This window comes from Ammospiza caudacuta, chromosome 6 (assembly GCF_027887145.1).
Source record: "Ammospiza caudacuta isolate bAmmCau1 chromosome 6, bAmmCau1.pri, whole genome shotgun sequence".
Taxonomy (NCBI): Eukaryota; Metazoa; Chordata; class Aves; order Passeriformes; family Passerellidae; genus Ammospiza; species Ammospiza caudacuta.
In genome coordinates, this window is record NC_080598.1 from 22,354,219 (window position 1) to 22,368,119 (window position 13,901).

The 13,901-nt window shown below is 39.2% G+C and overlaps 1 protein-coding gene across 2 annotated transcripts in view; it reads left to right on the forward strand.

Moving 5' to 3' along the window:
• Positions 1-616: 616 nt before the first annotated feature.
• The window catches only part of EHF (ETS homologous factor), a 34,213-nt gene continuing 20,928 nt past the window's right edge, over positions 617-13,901 (forward strand). For both annotated transcript variants that reach the window (XM_058806749.1, XM_058806748.1), the window contains exon 1: positions 617-821. The gene's annotated coding sequence lies outside the window, so the exon portion shown is untranslated. The remainder of the gene's footprint in view (positions 822-13,901) is intronic.

Consider the following 13,901-nt stretch of genomic DNA (forward strand, 5'->3'; position numbering starts at 1 on the left):
TTGCAGGCTGGAGGAGTAACTCACACGTGGTCAAGAAAAATTCTGGACTATGCACATCTACTGATTCTCTGCCCTGCTGACCTGCATATAGCTGAACTTTCATACTCAGCCCCATATACCCCCACACTGATTATTTTTTCTCTCATTTTGTTTCTTACCTACTCTCAAATACTTAGAGAAGCTGAAAGACTAATAGACCACCCTTTCATGCATTTTTCGGGATTCTCAATGTATAAAAGAAAAGTCTGAGCTCATCACATGAGCTCACCCATTCTACCTCTCTGTCAGCAAATCCATCTCCTAATGTTATTTCCAGACTAATTTTAACTTAGGACATTCCTGCTATACACTTCTCCCCATTCTAATTATGATCTCCCTATCTGCCTGAAATAACCTCAATTTAAAAAATAAAATAAAAATGAAGGGATGGTCTTAAAAAAACAACTACAAAGAAATCAATCCCTCATCCATTACCAGGTTTTTCTTTTGTTCTGGAGCCACGCGTGTAACCCGGTTAGACCTGTTCTCTTTGAATGCCGAGGACTGAGCTGGCCTTATGCAAACGCTCTCAACCTCATCTTGGTTGTTGTCGTTGCAGGTCCAATCAAATGAACAGGAAGTGACCTAAGGAATTCCCCTATTGGCTGCTTGAGTGTTCAGCAAAATGTTTTAAAATTAGTATCACATCCATTTATCTTCACTCCTGGGAGTCTTTAGTTGACATAACCTAGTACCTGTGCTTACCCAACCTACTGTTCTGTAGACAGTTTTCCCATTGCCTCTGTTCAGGATTTCCACTCCAGAATCTTCAGCTAAATGAGGTAAGGTGTTTGGGGTATTTATTTTCTTTTCTTAAATGCACTTCCTTTAAAATAACACCAGTGACAATAATTAAAAAAAAGGAAAAAAAATGTCTACTAGACTCCTGGCCACTATACCAAGCCTCTCCCTTCCCATTTTGGAACAGCAGCTAAGGTCATTTATTCAAAAGGCTTTTTAATGTTGCAATAAGGATTTCTGCTTTCCTGGTTTGAACTTGTATGTTCTATTTAAGTATTTCTGCTGTGTATGCGTTTGAATGGGGCCAGATCCTGAGAATCTTTTCTATTATGATGAATATAATAATATTCCCGGTCCTGAACATGCTACTTTTGTCAACAGAGTTGTCATCTGTTCAGTAAGACAAGGGGTGAAAAAGTGGACTTTCTCAATGCTATGGGGAGTCCTTGTGTCATAGAACTGGGATACACTCCACAATGACTGTGTTTCGGTTCATTTTAGTGATGAGGATGTTGATGGACATGGTGTTTGTAACAAAAAACCCTAAAGTAGATTTATAATTTGGCTTGGTTTCAGCCTCAAGGCAGTTTCTTGGCAGTTGTATGGTGAAGGAGGTTCTGCTGATCTTAGTTCTGTCTAAGCAAAAACTGCAGAGAACCCAGCTCAGGCACTGGGTAGGTAAATAGAGTGTGAGGCCCGCAGTGTTTCTGCTTGTTTAAATTGTTTCTGTTCCAATGGTAATTTTATTTTAATAGAACCAGAACTGGCCCCTTAAGGTATAGACGCAATTGTTAAGGTAGTTGTAAAAGAGAATGTGAAGAAAAAGTTGCTCCAAATCTGTGTTGATTTTGTAAAATATGTGTAATGGACTCAGTGACAAATGTTTGCATTGCACCCCATGAGACATTTTAGGCACATACTTGTGTGTATATTGTTATAGAGTCATTCAATTATATCAGTAATGTGCTTTTTGATTACTATCTAAAGGCATATATTGTGTTTGCTTCTAAAGTACATTCAACTATCCTTTCTTTCCTACCTTTGACATTTTTTAGAACCAAACAACTGTTAGAATTAAACAAGCTCATAATGACAGAAATGTACCTTGAGGTAAAAGTTTCATTTAGTCATTTTATTTATACTTGTCTCACTTGATGCCGTGTTAAACAGATGTAACATGCACCAGTATTTCCTGCAATTTGTGAAAACTTAAGTAATATTAAATAAAGCGCTCCTTTAAGTTTTGCTTTGATGGGAAATTTGCAGGGTGTAGTTTAAGCCAGTTGTGTGACATCTATTTTGCACTGTAGAAAATATCAGAGCTGGAAAATATAGCAGTTTAATATTTAATGCAAATGCAGAAATCAAAGAAAAAGGCTGCAATTAAAACTAGAAAAAAAACAGGATTAAGGTGTTTCACTTACAAATATCACAATGACAGTTTAATTCCTGCCCCTTACAATTTTCAAAACCAAGTGATTGTTGCAATAGTAACATAAGACTTGCCAAAATTTTTCAGAGATAATTATGTGACTTCAAGCAGAGCATATATTTTAGAAAACTTCCAATCTTGAAAAAAAGTCCAGAAGTCCAGTAATGGGAAATTCCCCAGAATGTTTTCAAGTGCCCCGCAATTAAATACCATTCTTCTAAAAACATTTTATCTCATTTTCAGTCTGACATGGTCTTGTTTTAACATTCAGCCGCCTGATTTTGTTGTCTTTTGATGGTTATTGGGAAGTTCCCCTGGGTAGGAAATTTCTGTTCCTCGTGTGGTTAGCTGGGGACAAGTTCTTTCTTAGCCTAGTCTCTGATAATTGTGGTAGTTTGCGCTCCAAAGCCTGTTCCTTTTCATGGAGAAACATGCAGTATAGTGAAGGATCTTAACGTGTTTCACTGTAAGCTTTTCCATCCTTTAATCACTTCAATTCTCTCCTCTAATTTTTCAACATTAGCTGTGAAATTTGGATGTCAGGATGGATCAGAGTCTGTAGCGTGCCAAACAGAGATATTATGAGTCAATACACTGGGAATTCCAGTTCAGGGGTTTATGAAGTGTGCCCAAGGCTTTCTTAGAGCAGCCATCCTCCAGACACCCTTCTCCCCCTTGAGCACTGGTCCTGTATGCAGGACTAGGTTATCATTAGCAGAGTCACTGTTCCCTTGCATTTAGCATTGCTATTTTTTTTTTTACTCCAAGTGTCACTTGTAAAGCCTATAACAATGGTAAAAATATGTATTTTCCCCAAGTCCTGATAATAAAAGCTCTCATATCAGATCAGAATATCTCTTTGCTTGCCCCAGCACAAGTTAGGTCGCGCTTCACAGCCACCTATAGTGTGAGAACCATATATTTACCCCAGTTGTGGTGAGATCAGGTAGTAGAATGTGCTCTGCTTTACACGGGACATTATTACCTTCTTGTCACCTGAGAGAATATGCTGTGGTATTGCCACAGTAATTTCTTATTACTTTAAATATTCTCGGGGTGTTGTGGGTTATCAGCAGTGGTGGAAACAATGGGACAGCTGGACAAGTGAAAAATCAAATCATTTGGCTCCCACTCAACTTCCTTAATTTTTTTCATTTCCAATGAATTTTCTTGTTAACATCTGTACTTGTTCTGTCTGGGAAGTGCAAGGTAGCAAGCTGCAGTGGAAAGAGATCAAACTAAAAAAATAATCATCCAGAAACACAGATGGAAGGAGATTAGAGAGGAAAAAAGAAGGATTTCTGTCTGTGCATCTGTGTTTGGGCAGCAGGGATATGTTAGTCTGTTGCGTGTCCCACAGCAATTTGTGCCAAACTCCCCTGTGAGGATGGAATTCTACACCTGCTGAAGAAGTGTGTATTTATGTACAATTCTCACAGAAAAGGATTAATGATTTTATTGACTCAGCAAACTCAGAGAACTGCCCACGAGCCATGACACCTTTCCAGAATCAGCGCTTAGCTTTCCTTCCTTGTTCACCCCTTCCATGCTTTTTATAAACATGTTTCACTTAGTTACAAGACCAAGCCAGGAAAACTTCTCGCTAACCATAATGTAGCCTGGATCTGTTCTGTGGAGTCTGCAGTCACATGCTTTCTGTTCCTATTAACTTGTTCAGATTCAATCCTCACGAAATTGCCTGACCTCTTTCTGCAATACTATGAATACCATCTCTGTGAACTGGGGCAATGACCTGCTGGTTGGAAAGTGGGTGCTCCAGGACAGACCTGTCTGGCTTAAAAATTGGTCAGTGTGCTGAGATCAAGACACAGATAGACATGAATGACCCTTTCTTAATCTGAGGGCAATGTGTCCACCCTTTGTAGGATTTTCTGGTCTTAAAGGGCTCTCTTTCTCATCAGCCTTCCTACAGCTGTAAAGTAGGTATTCTTGCTGAGGTACAGGCATTCCTGCAACAAGCAGCACATAAAAAGAAAACAGCCACAAACTTAGCTGTCATTTGTCATTACTAATGACACACAATATTAGGATGTGGTAGAACGAAATGTAAAGGTTTTTTTTTTCCATGTCCACAAGGAAATGAGCAGAAACACTATTTTTGTAGCTAGCATAGTTTGTGATATTTAATAAAATGTCTGTCCCATCTCACAGCTTCACTACTACTGAATTTCAGCCATAAGCTCGTGAAATTTTCTTCCTAATAATAAGCACCTGTGAGCATTGGTGAAGTTCAACACCATCTTCAGCAAAGCGCTCTGGCTTCAGCCGCTCAGCCGGTGTCCAAGGGCACTGCAAGATCTCTAACCACGAATAGCTGGGTCTCTCCCTCACGTCCCTGCCTCAGCACACTCTGCAGCCCATGTGTGTTATGGTCTCGGATGATCCCAGGAAGTATTTCAGTAAATGTTCAAGAAAAAGGTACATTGTAGACTTGGTAACAGTGAAACTCACGAGTAACACTGCAGATCGGAAGGTTAAGCAAAGAAGGATTTGTTCTCACAGGTGATATACAAAAAAAAAGTAAGGATGTATTTTTGTTTTTGAGGAAGTCATCAGGAGTCCTAGTATGACAGCTCCTTTGAACTCTACTGGGGATGCAGTTTGCACCAAATCCCTCATGAATGCCTAGAATACTTGGGGCGTTTGTTGGTCATTGGTCTACAGACGGGTGAGAATGAGTAAACATGGAGTCATGTAGCCAGTGGAGCAATCGACTGGCATTTGGCATTTTGCATGTCTCCCTCCAAGGAAGAGCTCTCAAAGGCTGCCTTTCCAAAAGCTGACATTGCACATGGTTATCATTACCTATTCCTCTGCTGATCTTGTGAAATGTGCTTCACAGGAAAGAGCATGCGACCTAGTAGACAGAACAGCCAACTGGAACTGGGTAATCACTGGTTATAGACCAGATAGATGGGGTAATAAAAGAGAATTGGTTTGTGGTGGTGGAAAAAAAGTAATTTTACCTAAAGAAGCTGCAAAAACATGGAACAAAAGTTGCTGGCTATTATGGAGGAAGGACACAGACATAAGTATTTGAGATATTTTCTCTACTCACAATCAGATGTAGCTAGAATAGTCTCCTGAGCCCCTGTAAATCTGTAAGGACTAAGAAACTATGTGTAAAAATGTATTCTATTGCCTAAATTAATAGTGCCATCACAAGAAGAATTAGTTTTGTTTTTTAAAACCATTCCAGGTTTTCTTTCATTTAGCGGTGAGCAGTTAACTAATTTATGTTGCTATATAGTTAAAGAACCCTTGTAAAACTGCCCAAGATGCTGTGATCCGGAATCAGACTAAGTTCATGATATAGTGATTACCCCTAAACTTTCTTAATGATTTTTGCTGCAACATGTAATTATTATTACACAATAGTTTAAAAGCTTGCATCTTGATGATGCACTTTCAAAGTATGCTTGGTTAAGCAATTGTCTCATAGATTGGAGGGGCTTTATCAGGGAGTCAAATTCTGACACACTCAAGGGTGCTGTTCTCATCTCTTTTGCCGTAAGATCTAACATAGCACTCACATAAAAGACTTAATATTCCCAGTCACCTGCCCTGACAGAGGAAGATGAAAAAGTTTTGGAAGATTGAATTAATGGGTGATTAGATGAGTAAGATATCCTTATAGACTTATAAAAATTGGAATGTACAAAATGAAATAGATGCAGTTTTTTCTACATTTAGTGACTCGCAGATATCCTTACCCTCTCTAAGACATTTAATGACATTTAATATTTGGATGAGAGTCAATCCCATAAATTTCTTTGTTTGCCTGTTGCTAATTTCAACAGTCATAACAAACACCTTGCTCTAAATACATGGAATTATAGATTAATTTAGGCTGGAAAAAATCTCGAAGATCATTGAGTCCAACTATTAACTCAGCAGTGCTGAGTCTACCTCTAAACCAAATCCCTAAGTGCCATATCTATGTGTATTTTAAGTATCTCCAGGTGTGGAGACCCTGCCACTTCCCTGGGCAGCCTGTTCTAATGCCTGCTAACCTTTTTGGCTTCCTGATATTCAGTTAAAACTCCCCTGGTGTAATTAGAGACCATGTTCTCTCATGCTGTCACTTGTCACCTGAGAAAAGAGACTAACACCCAGACTCCTTTCAGGTAGTTGTGGAGAGTGGTAAAGTCTCCTCTGAGCCTTTTTTTTCCAGGATAAAAAACCCCAATTCCCTCAAATGCTCCTTGTAAGACTTGCAAATCCCTTATCTCCTTCACAGGCTTTCTTCCTGTAACTTTTAGGAGAGGAATTCAATTTTTTTTTCTCCAATCCCAACCAATTTTGTTTTCTAATCTACATGGCTCCTTGATTTAAAAATCCTTTAAAATGCACAGCTGTTGGTATTTGGCATGTCTGTTGTGTCAGTAGGTGTAAGTGAGTGGCTGGCATTTTCTTGTAGAGAGAGAGGGGCTGTTCATGCCACGAGTCCTAGACAGAGCTGCTTTCCACTTGCATGCCTGCAGGTTTTGCCCTGTGCTGCAGTAGATTTTTTTTTTTTGCAGGAACACGTGTATGGCCTGAGAGCTAGGGTGCCCAGGGCCGCTCTTCCCCAAACTATGGACTATAAGCAGCAGATCAAAGCATCAGCTTTCCCTATGCTATAAAACATCTTAAATGTTTAAAAATCTAATGAAGATTTAATCATTAAAGATAAAAAGAAAAGAAGAAAAAACTCTCCAGCGTCTGCAAATAGCTGTTATAAGGATATCTGATAATGCTCTTTTCTCAGAACATTGTTAAAATAGGTATGATTCTGTGGTAAAAAATCCACTTTTGAGGAAAAAAGTTGTTTGAAATAGCCTGGAAATATTTTCATTGGTTTTGTTGGGAAATCTTTTCCAGTTACATTGATGACTGAGATACATAGCAGTACAGGAGAGCAAAAAGAACTGGAGGAAGCAAAGTTCGTTTTCTGATTTCTGACTCCTCCAGCCTCCCTCCCAGAGTCCAGCTCTGCAGTCACTGTAAGACCTGGCATTCTTGTGCCACAGATAGATACTTGAAGATGTTATTTTATTCTGTTTTTCTGGTTACAGGATTATGGTGTATTGAAGAAAAATTACTTGTCCTGGTCAGTCAGCCTGACTAATTAAAAGGCAAAAAATTAAAAAAAGAGAGGAAAAAAGGAAAGAAAAATGTAAAAAATAAAAGTAAAAGAGGAAGAAAAATAGAGGTGTTCAGTGAAAAAGAATTAAGGGGATCACAAACTTCACATCCCAGCTGGATTTTGAGGCTGCCTGCATTTCAAGATTAGCGTGGTTGGGCTCTGCAGAGGGTTCCCTGATCACCATGTGCACAGCAGCCATGTTAGGGGAGTTTATTGCTCCCGGCACAGCTGCTCTGGGGTGATTTTACTGCCTGTATACCTTAGTTTTATGCTTTACATTTCTGTCTTTCACAAACAATTCCACGTAACAGAGTTGTACATTTGATGCTTGAACAACTTGAATATATGTTTTTACATGTCAGTTGATTCCCTGTTGCCAGGGAACTTTCTTTTAAAAATTCCTTTCATTGTGATTGAAAGAGAAAATAAAAATAACCCAAAACCCAACCAACAAAAAAACTCTAACCAACACAACTAACAAGACCCAACCAACCAACAAAAAACCCCAAACAAACAAAGAAACAAACAAAAAGGAAGGAAGGAAAAACCCCTGTAGAAAGAGCCACAGTTCCACAGAACAGAAATTTTGAATTTCAGCCAGCTCTGCTTAGGAATTCCTAGCTCATTTTCAGGATCATACATAGGTCAAGGGTAGCTTTTTTGATTTAATACTTCAAGTGTAGGTTTAATTGTTTGGCTAACTTATCATTCAAATCTCTACTATTCATATAATAGCCATGATGCATAGAAGAATCTTGTTTTCAGTCTGAACAGGTCTCCTTTTTTTTCCTTGAGAATTCTTTCTCTTGTTGAATACCTTCTCCCTGCCCTCAGAAAAACCACATTCAACCTAACTCATCTGCATGTTGAAAGATTTCCCAGAGACGTGATGCAATGGATAGCAATGGAGCTTGAGCTGGAAGATATGAGTTGGACTGACTTCCCAACTGACTTGTTACGTGTCTTAAGTGAATAATTTCAGCTCAGTGTCTCAGTTTTCCTATTTGTAATGTGGATGCAGTGCTGGTTCTTTCCTTCATCTCTATGTTTTTTGCTATTTACTGCCTTTGCTGTGTGTGTGGACTCTTCTGCTCCGTGGTTGTCAGTGTTTCACTTCTTCCATCACCATAGATGCTATTAGAGTAGATGAGCCCTGCAGGCTTAATTTTCAGAAGGACTTAAAAGTAGCTTAGTTCCCAGCTGAGTACCTACTTCTCATGGACTCAATGTTGGTTTTGTTTCCTGTGAAATAGTAAATTAGGAGATGGAGAGTGTGTGGGTTCATATGGGAAAGCAAACCCTCCCAGTCTTTCAGGTTTTATCTCTCAAGAAAGTTACTTTACACTTAATTTGCTGCTTTTTCCTAGTAATTTTTGAACCACCATGTCTTAGCTGCTTTTTCTTTGTGCATTTTGCATGATACTTCTGAGTTTAGTCCTAGAACAGTGCGTTGCTTTGACTGGTTCCATTGATGGAAAAGAATGGCATTGAGCTTTTTTCTGACACCAGGTTACTCTGTAGCAAAGGACAGTTTGAGAAAGAGGAGAGAGTTCATGTAAGAATTGAAAGAGCACATTTGTACAAAACCCAGTGGGAAAAGCTCTACCGTCAAACCAGCCCCGGCTGTTGAGGCAGATGCCTGGCTTTGCCTTTTTTGTTTATATTCCAACAAATCAAAGCTGACCTGTGTTGTTATCGGAGTAGAGCAGCAGGTGCAAAAAAATAACTCTGCTGCCAACTCAAACGAAAGGGTAAGACTAATACCCTCTGGGAGGTATTGAGGAGATAACAGAGAGCCATGCCAGCAACTGAATTAACGGCTCTATTTATGGTGGGTTTTACTTAATAACCTGCTCCTAACACTGACACATAAATACTCCATTGTATTGTTTAACGCAACCACTGGAGAAATCAATGGAAACAGGATGGGCAGCTCTTGCTGTGCCAGGTGAGAAGGAGTGACGCCACAGAAGCGTTGCTCTTCTAACCACAGGCAGGAGGGAGACAAGGAAGGTGGGAAGGTGTTCTTGGCTTTTACAGAGGTGGGAAGACATTGTTTCCCACAACTTCCTAACTTACCTGCAGCAAGTGGCTACAGAGCAAGGAAACCTCATTCCCCTATTTTCTGTTTCCTTTAATAAAGGCAGTGAGCATAAGCAGGTGGTGGCATATATGTAAAGTACTGTCCCAGTGACATGTGGCTCTGGGAGGCTCACAGTGCTGGGAGCAAGGGGGAAGTGAGCCTGCTGCTCCACCAGCAGTACAGCAGACAGCCCTTATGCAGCCACTGGAGTGGGACACCAGGGGACTGGTCTTGCAATCTCTTTCGCTTTTCTCAACAAATACAATATGAAGAAACTGCATGGATACAGCAGGGCTCCGAGTAAATGTTTACTGAAAACACATATGTGAAAGACTGCATCGTAGCAAAAGTAATGGTCTGACAGCAGTTTTCTAAAACGGTGTCGGTGGGTCCCACTGGGCTGTTTCAGTGATAGCCACCCATGTGGGGACAATTTCCTTTGCGGACAGAGATTCACCTTGGGATACTTGGTACTCTGGGGAGGAATGCAGGGCAAGCAGGCATCCTGGATGGAGCTATCCCATAGGTGGGATCAGCAAGTCCCAGCTTGATGCAAGGGTATGTGGTAGAGGAGTTAAAAACCCTCTCTGGCAGCTCTGCAGAATGACTCTTCCCACTATGAACCCTGAAATAGCTGTGCTACATCTCCTCTTTGAAATATGCTCTTCCTATCCCATCAGCAAAGAAGTGATCATATTGTGGTTAGTCAGGCAGTGGGTTGTAACATGGTATAAATACTTCTATCAACTGGGCTGGATCCCCAGAAAGCTGCATAGTTCAGCATAAAATTCTTAGTGCTTAATTTTCAGCTTCTCTGTTAATTTGTGCTGCAGCCCTCACATATTTAATGAAGAAGTACAATCAGTTTGTTGATTGAATGAATCAATTAATGTAAAAAGTAGTAGTCCAATGGGAAAATTTGCACATTCCCCAAGGCATCTTGCTGTTTTGGGCCTCCATCCCAAGTTCCTTAGTCTGTTTGCTCCTCTCTCGTAAACCAGCCCTAAGGAGGAACCTTGCAGTTTCCAGGTAGATGCCCTTTATTAAAACAAAACATATGAAACAGCGTTTACAAAAAAGAAAAGAGAAAAAACACAATTGCTTTTTTTTTTTTTAAGTAGGCAAATTAGTGGTTGTTACTGTTGAAAACCAGACAAAAGTCCCATAACAAAAGAGAAGTGTTGGTGGTGATAGTGGTTAAAGTGAACTTCCACATGAAATACTGGCTGCTGCTGCAGCATGTATCTGAGTGGCTGTTATGTCAGCACCGAGTCAGCATCTAATGAGAGCCAAACATGAATACAAACACAATTATTACTGTTATTATTGTCATTATTCACTAACAACTGAACAGTCACACAGGCTATATTAGCAGTATGGAAAACATTTCCCTCAATACGCTGTTAGTCTTTAAAGCAATGCAAAGAGAAGCTGTTGTGGAAGGTAGAGGGAAGTGGTTGGGGAACCAGAGCCAAGGGAGAAGGAGAAGGTGTTAGAACATGATGGTAATATTTTGTTAGCTGATGAGGTTCATGTGTAATTATAGACGTGTGGCTTGTCAAGTTACAGGGCCATCTAGAGTGCTTTTTGGCCATTTGTATATTTAGTGTATTGTAAGCAAAAGAGAGGTGTTTAGCAGAAGGAGATTAGGGAGATGAGCTGGCTCCTGGTTAGAGGAAGGATGTACCAGAGAGATAGGAAGGGCATGAAAGGAGGTGTGGAGTTGTTCCATGAGGTGTGGTATTAAGTGCTGAAAGAAGAATAAAGAGCAAAGGCAGTTTTTCCCATTATTGCGTTTCCAAGACTCTGTATCCCTGAGGCTAGCCTGATGAATCTATGGCAAATGACTTCTAAATATTCAGGAAAAAATGGTTGACCCAAATTATCATGAACTTGCTGAGGTGGTGCAGACAGATAGTAATGAAAGCATTGCTATATACCAGTCAAAGCCAACTCTGAAAAATAAAAAAGAAAATAGCCCACTTATTTTTTGGCCAGTTTTTAGTGAACCTGTCTACTTGTTCCAAACATTCTAAGAATACATTACTGCAAATATAATCCAAATATCTATCACAAGAAATATTTTTTTCTTTACTCACTTTTGTATCAGCTCTATGATAGCTAATTCACTAATATTATTATATGGATCTGTGCACAGAACTTTGGCAAAAAGGAGGATGAGGATTTTGACAGTAAAATAAATTATGATATAATTCTTTTCATATTAAAAAACTAGTGGCATGGCAAGAAGGTGCACATCTAGCCTGCGATGTGACAGGAAAGTATGGATCTGAAACACCAGATTCTTGTTAAGTGGCAGGTTGCATTTCACTGTTTTCTCTGCTAAACTAACATGACAATTGGGAAAATTTGAAGTACAAGCCCTTGGTAGTTAACGCTGTCAGACACATCTATGCCTTGAGGATTCTCTGTTCACAATTTGCCTTCTGTTTGCTTCTGATTTAGAAAAACAAACAAACAAAAAACCTCCTCTTTTAAAATTCTTCCTTTTATTTTCATTTTACTAATAAGCACCTTGAAAATTGAACTCAGTTCATATGAAGATTATTGGGGAAAAAAAGGGGTCAGAGAGAAACAACCTATGAAACTTTGCATATCATCAAGTAATTTTTTTCCTTGCATTCATAAAGCGAACTTTGTTCTCTCTCAAAAAGGAAACTGAACTATGGTTTTGTCTTTAAATTACATCGTTAAAAGAGAGATAAGAACCAAACCCAAACCCTGGAGCAGAGGGATAGCTCAGATACAGATCTAGATCCTTACTTTTCTACCCAAGGTTCTCTTTAGTTAAAATATATATGCAAGATTTTGAAGCATCCATATGAACATGTTTAAACAACAACCACATATCTCTTACAAAAGTTGCCTTGTAGTGCATCATGAAAATAAGATCTTTAGTAATAAAATATTCCAATCAAGCTTTATTTGATTTTGTTTATCACGATCCTATCTGTAATGTAGGTATATGTTAAACATTCCTTTCCCATTCATCTTCCTTTTTCTGGTCTTTCTGTTTACCTTCATGTATACATTTAATGTACAAGGTTCAAAGAAAACAAAAGAATAAACCAAAGTCTTCCTTTCAAAAAGCCCACAACAGTAAATGATCAAGGTCTCAATATAGTCTCTGAAAGCTCACTGAGAGCTCACCAGTTTTGCACATGTAAAGGTGGGTTTATGCATATGAACCACAGCTCTATACTCCAAAAATATGTAAGCAAAGAATCGTGCACTTTAAAGAGTTGTAGTAGGAAATAAGATTAGCCCAAATAACCCAAACCTGAATCCTGAATACTAAAAATTTTGGAGATTATTTAGTAAAGTTTTTATAAAAATGATTCCTTGAACTTTATAGTCATAATGTGATTCAGTAACCAGATTTTGTTACTGTGGCCCAAAGGCATGTGAGATGGACTAAAAATGAAATGCATCAAATGCTAGGTATGTTTTACAACAAATACTGAGTGTGATCAGAGTGTTTCTTCATATGAACTTTCTTCAAAGCTTTCTAAGACTTTTTCAGTTGTCTTAGTTGTGAGTCTTCAGGTTATCATCAAACACGTCAACTCCATAGACTGTCACCTGAATGGTACCTTGCAGGCCACAACAGAGCAGTCCAAAGTTGAACTTTTTGCTGTGAAACAGATGCCTGTGCATAATCAGCCTGCAGACGAGTTGTTTCTTCTGAATCTTCTCTCTGCTCTGTAGGTACTGTAGGTAAGGAAGCAAGGAAGTGTGTGCGCTAGCTAAACACAAGGAAACAAGAAACCTGTAGTGTGCTAGCTACAACTGAATCTACATGGCCAGAGGAGATGCTAACACACTGCAGAAAAGGTCACATCTGAAAGTGAGCAAGGATGATACCTTATGTAGGAGTCTGGCACAGACACCAGGCGTGAACCTGAGACCTTTGCAAATTAGACAGATAAAGATCACAGGGCAATCTTTGGGTCAGCCATGGCTGTATGTATAGCCACACTGGCTCAGACTAGGACCCTGGAGCCCTGGTAGTAAATGCACATTAAATAAAAGAGAATAGAAAAAACCAGAACAGAAGACCCAAAGCTCACAGTAACATGCAAACAGGCTTTCAACATTCATATATTCAGTTTGTGCCTGCCCTTACCACCACTGGAGATGTAAAATAGCTGGTTGGAATGCAAAGCAGCTAATTGATCATATACATTACAAGTACAAGGCATTTATGTTTCCGAAGTAGCCGTATGTGTGAAACAAGTCCACGTGCTATGTCCTACATGTCCTTTGTCATGTCTTGAAAACTACATTTAGTAGTCTTTTAATTTTTCAATAAAAGGATTAAAATTCCAGATTTTGTTACTCTTCAGTTGCAATTACCACTTGGTATTATTTATTTTAGATCACTGTGTAAGTCTTTGACTGTAATCCAAGATGCAGTAATGATCTAAAATATTTAA